This window comes from Ctenocephalides felis, unplaced genomic scaffold (assembly GCF_003426905.1).
Source record: "Ctenocephalides felis isolate EL2017-DRISC unplaced genomic scaffold, ASM342690v1 CF-g0.4_SCAFFOLD_00845, whole genome shotgun sequence".
Taxonomy (NCBI): domain Eukaryota; kingdom Metazoa; phylum Arthropoda; class Insecta; order Siphonaptera; family Pulicidae; genus Ctenocephalides; species Ctenocephalides felis.
Window position 1 is genome coordinate 95,179,825 of NW_020536999.1, and position 6,000 is coordinate 95,185,824.

The following is a 6,000-nucleotide window of genomic DNA, read 5'->3' on the forward strand; positions in this document are numbered from 1 at the left end:
CAAAATTTCGTTTCGAGACTTATCAGCTTTAGTATTTATTGTCAAAATAGACATATTTGTAAGTGATGTTGCGAAATTTTATGAATGTAGTACAAACGGTGCGTCCTGAAGAGCTCTTCAAATATAGTTGTTTACTTTAGTAAGATTTCAAAGTACTTGTATTAAATATTAATGAAGTTTTCAAAATTTTGTAAGAAGACTCATCGATTTTAGTATTTACTGTTATTGAAAATGTTTTGGAGAATGTTGTGTAAGAATTTCAAGGTCGTTATGCAAACAGTGCGTCCTGGAGAGCTCTTTAAAATTTTGTATTTACAAAATGCCTTAGTTCAAAGAACTATTGTCATAAAATTAGGAATTTCCTAAAATTTTATATTAGAACTCATTAATTTCAGTATTTATTGTCAAACTAGACTTCTTTACAACCTGTTTAAATTACAATCTTGTGGTACGTCCTGCAGAGCTCTTGAAAAACGCAAAACCCTACGTCTTTCAGTAACGCTGTAATTTATTAGAATACCGAGTTGCTGTAGGACCTTATTTATTAGACAAAATTGTTCAGAATTTTATTAGCTTAAACTTAGCTGAAGACTATTTTAAGCCACAATTAATTAGTTTTTAAGTTATTGCAAAAAAGTAAAAAAATGTACCTGAAGCACTCCTCTGTAGAAAATTGCGGATTAAGTAAAGTAAAATCATTGTACAATTTTGCTGTAACTTAGGAGTATATCGATTTGCTGTAGGACTTTATGATGTTAGACAAATTTGTACAGAATTTTATCAGCTTAAACTTAGCTAAAGACTATTTTAAACTACAATAACTAGTTTTTAAATTATAGTAAAAAAAAGTAAAAATGTGCTTGCGTTATTCCTCTGAGGAAAATGGCGGATTAACTAAAGTACATAGTTGACTCGCGGTAGAGATTTGTTGCGGGACATTTTTTCACGTTTTTGTTCATAACTTAAAAACTCATTATTTTAAGTTAATAATTTACAAAAATATGACAAAAGATCTCTAAAAATCATTTAAGTAAACAACAATATTCGAAGAGCTCTTCAGAACCCACCGCTTGTACCACAATCTTGTAATTTGGACACGTGATTTTTAAATATGTCTACTTTGATAACAAATACTAAAATTGATAAGTCTTCCTACAAAATTTTGGAAAAATCATAGTTATTTAATTAAAGTACTTTTAACCCTTTCAGCTCGGATGCGGCAAATACGTATTATTTCCGCAATTAGCGAGTGGAAAGGGTAAAATCTTAATTAACTGAACAACAATATTTGGAGAGCTCTTCAGGACGCACCGCTTTTTATACAACGTAAATTTGTACGAATAAAATTCATTACTCAAAATTGCCTTCAAACATACATATTTGCATTTAAAAATAAATTTATCAATTTTGACTAAATTTTTAAAATGTTTGCAATTTCAGTAAAAAAATATTGTTCAGGACAATAATGTACAAATTTTTATTATCTTTAATTTACCCAAAGACTATATTATATTAACTTAGCAAATCTAATTTTAAAATTATAAAGCAAAATTTATAAAATTGTACCTCCTTCAAAGTTTAATTTACATTTATTTTTTAATTTCAGATTCAAGCCGAAAATTTTTTTTTAGTGATGTCAAAAATCAAAGTGCCTTTTTTTGTAATTCTAGACGTAAAAAAGTGTTTCAATCAATTTAAAATAATTATATAAAGTGCCCAAAAGTGTTTTTTTGGTGAGAAAATTTACATTTTGGCTTTGGAGTATTTTTGGTGTATGCTCAAACTGGTAAGTGATAATTGATAAATGGTAAATTTTTGGTATTTTTTAATTATAACTTTTGAACAAGTAAATAAAATAAACCACAGTTTTTTGAGAAAGTTTAAAGTATTATATTCCCTAGGTTTTTGTCTAATAATTTAATTTTGGGTAAAATAAATTGCGCCAAAAAATGCAATCGAATTTGACCCTGTAGTGAATGATTTGTACGTAAAGTATTCTGGACATTTTTGCATAATTTCAATAACACTTGTAAAATAGTAAAAAAAATAAGTACAATCTTTGAAGAAAATACTAAACATACTATTATTTTTATTTTTGTCTCATAATATAATTTTATACAAATATTTTTTTTCTAAGAAAAATTTGCAATTAAGTTCGTGATAAGAATTAAAATTTTGGGACATTTTTTATATTTTTTGTTAAAACTTTTAAATTTACAAACCAAATTAAATACTGTCTTCAGATAAATTTTAGGATATAAAATTATCTATATTTTTATCTAATACCATAATTATATCTACGTTTATGTTTTATATTAATAAAACGCTCTTTAAATTAACATTGAAGTGCTAGAAGCAAATACATAATATAAACTACTTTTCTAAACTAAATATAGTCTTTAGCAAAATTTTAGAGTAATAAATTTCCTACATTTTCGTCATATATTACAAATTTGTAAAAACAAAACTCATTCCCGAAAATCGCCTTTGAAATTGAATTATACGAATGAAGTCCATTCTTTATCATTTTTTCATATTTTTTTATTATAGCATCTAAACTACTTTTCAAAACTAAATGCAGCATTTAGCAAAATTTGAAAAAAATATTTTTTGTTCAATTTTCTCATATATTATAACCTTACAGAAATGAATCTGGAAGCAAAAAAATGCCCTTGAAAAAAAATTCAGTACATTTAGAAAGTTATTAGAAATTTGACACGCGATATAAACAGTTTTTTTTTAACAATCAAGTGTAACGAATTATAAAATTATATATATATAATATATATATATATATATATTTGTTTATTTATATATAAGTGTAAATTTTGCAATAAAATTTACGAAACATCTAAAAGTTAAGCCTGAGTGATTTTATTTGATAAAAATAAGATTATTTCTTTTAAATATACATAGGTATAACAAGTATATAAATAACATTATATAATATTTAAAAATCTAGAAATCGATTTGAATTTCAAATTATTCACAAAGATTCATTCAAACAGAACACGACCTTGAATTTTTGTAAAAAAAACTAGTTTAAATATTCAAGTAGCCGAAAATATTTTTTATAGGGATTGACAACCTTAGAAGTAAAACTTATTTGCTACTGTACAAGATGGCATTTAAGTGAAAATAAATACATCATATAATAATTTTGAATAATGTTTATCAGTAATATGGTAACACTCGTGATGCACACATTTATTAGTGTCAACCATTATACACATTTATATAATAATAAATCTTAAATTATGTATTTATAATAGCATTTAATATATATATATATATATATATATATATATATATATATAATATTTAAAAACAATAATGTAATTAAAGTCATATTTCAAATATGACGTGATCGGTTTGTCATTGTAATCAGCACTTAGAAATGAATTTTCATCAAGGAAATGAAGCAATTGCCGATTAATAAATTCTATAATATTTGTACATATATTGTTTTCGCAACCATTAAAATTAATTGATAATTAAAAATTAATTAAGTTAAATTAATTCTTCTGATTCAGGCATTCTTCGTTGAATCAAGATTTGTACTACGTTGTAAATTTATAATGTCTATGCCGATTTCCTTGTTAATATCGGTACGAATACAACTTTGTTGCCGTTACGCATATAACGACAGATCTCTATTCACATACACGACGACTAATCACAATCGACCCGTATTGAAATGATTTCGTTGAGAGCGAATGACTTACAGTTCGGGCGTAACATGTTTCCGTTGCATTTGTACGGATTTACGCCCTAGTCGCGCCTAAAGAAGTTTTACTTCAATATATAAATATATAAATAAATATAAATTTGAATAAATTTATTATATTAAGTTTGTAGGTTAGTAGTTTTTATTCTAACAATTTTTTACCTCGTTTACTAGTTTGCAACCTCTGCTAACATCATTTTGCAAAATATTCCACATTTGCGAATAAAATTTACATAAATTATTTAAAATGCAAAAAACGCCGAATACGTGTGGACTTAATGACTTCCTAATATATAAATTATGTCATAAAAAAATTATATAACGTTATTTGTAGGGATACATTTTTGACGAAAAGGTTCTGTATCAGTATCAAATAATAACCTTTATTTATTTGATTAAAATTTGCAATATTTTTGCAAAATTTCTGCGTTTTCTAACAAATTTCGCAGTTTTGTGCGGACGAGAGCCCTTAACAATTTATATGACAATTTGCAACTAAAGGGGATCATCCGCACAAGCGCTCTCTGTTTTCTGTATGTATGTATGGATACAATTTTTCGTCTCCGTTTTCGGGCTAATGGATCAACAGATTTGAATGGATTAAAAAACATTCGATTCCTATTGATAGGGAGATGTGCTAATTAGATTTTGTGCAAAGCAGGTCCAGCCGTTTCGGAGATACGGAGCAAAGAGTGCAGAAAATAGAAATCGAGTTTTTGAGATACGGTGCATCCGATTTGAATGATCCAAAAAACATACAATTTGTCATTTTGGAAGAACGGCTTGACAGATTTTGGCAGAAACATTGAATTGATTAGTATATTTACAATTTTCATCATTTTTTTTTGAAACTATAAAGGAACGATTATAGAATTTTATACAATATATATTTTTATAGAAGTGTATATATATATATATATTATATATATATATATTTGTGTACTATAAATAGTTGCCATCTGTTACAGACAGCCAAGATTAAGTAAACTATAGTATATTTATTTTGATTCTGAACTAAAACTGTAAATATATATATATATATATATATATATATATATATATATATAATTAATAACTCATATTTCAACAAATATTAACTCAATTTAGCCGACATTGCTATTTATAATACAAGTACAATCATAACAAAGTATTTATGCATTTTTATCTTTTATCTGTAACTTTTAAACGAGAAATTTGTAGATAATTTAATTATCTGTAAGATTGTTTAATAATAGAAAGCCCTAAAGCGACTCCGTATACATAAAAATGTCAATTGAGAAGATTAATTTCACAATTATTACAATATTAGATTGATATAAATGAGGAAAAACCTGTTTAAAAGTAAATAATCTGCAACTTTTGCGAAAAATGCAAAACCCTAAGTCAACTCAGTATACTCTTAAATATCATTTGAATATGCTTATAAACTACTTTATGAATGAAATGCATTTTTGCCAAAAATCTAATCACCACTTCTCGCCATCGTTACGAATTGAATGCTTTTTGGATCGTTCTAATCGAATACTCCGTTCTCATAAAAACATGATTTCTATTTTCTGCACTCTTTCTTAGTATCTCCGAAACGGCTGGACCTGTCTTTGCAAAAAAATAACCACCACTTCTCCCTATCATTACGAATTGAATGCTTTTTGGATCATTCAAATCGGATGCTCCGTTCTCTCACAAAAACTCGGTTTTTATTTTCTGCATTCATTGCTCCGTATCTCCGAAACGGCTGAACCTGCCTTTGCCAAAAACTAATCAGCACGTCTCACTATCAATAGGAACAAATGTTTTTTGAATCAGCAAATCGGTTGATCCGTGCGCCAGAAAACGTGGACGGAAAATTGTATCCACACACACACACACATACATTTTTTCTTAGGTATGCCAAAATTTTCAGGAACCTATGAAACGTGTAGATATGCAAAAATTTTCATTTTCGATTTTGGACTTAACTTACCGTACGGGAAGTTAATTATAATTTTTTTCTGGTTTTGTACCAAGATTTATAATTTCTAACCGTAACTGCGACGCAGCGCTTACGCGCTTCGATATTATGTACCTAAAATAATTATCGCAGCACGATTGCTTTGAAAAAAGTTCAAATTTTTTAAAAAGATTCAAAGTATATTAATAATATTAAAATTAATTAATAAAAATTAATTATATTAAAAACATTTTTTTTTTCAAAAATGTAAAATTACTTTCAAAAAAGTGAAACTTTTTTCAAAAATTTCAAATTTTTTCAAAATCAATTTTTTTTTTAATTT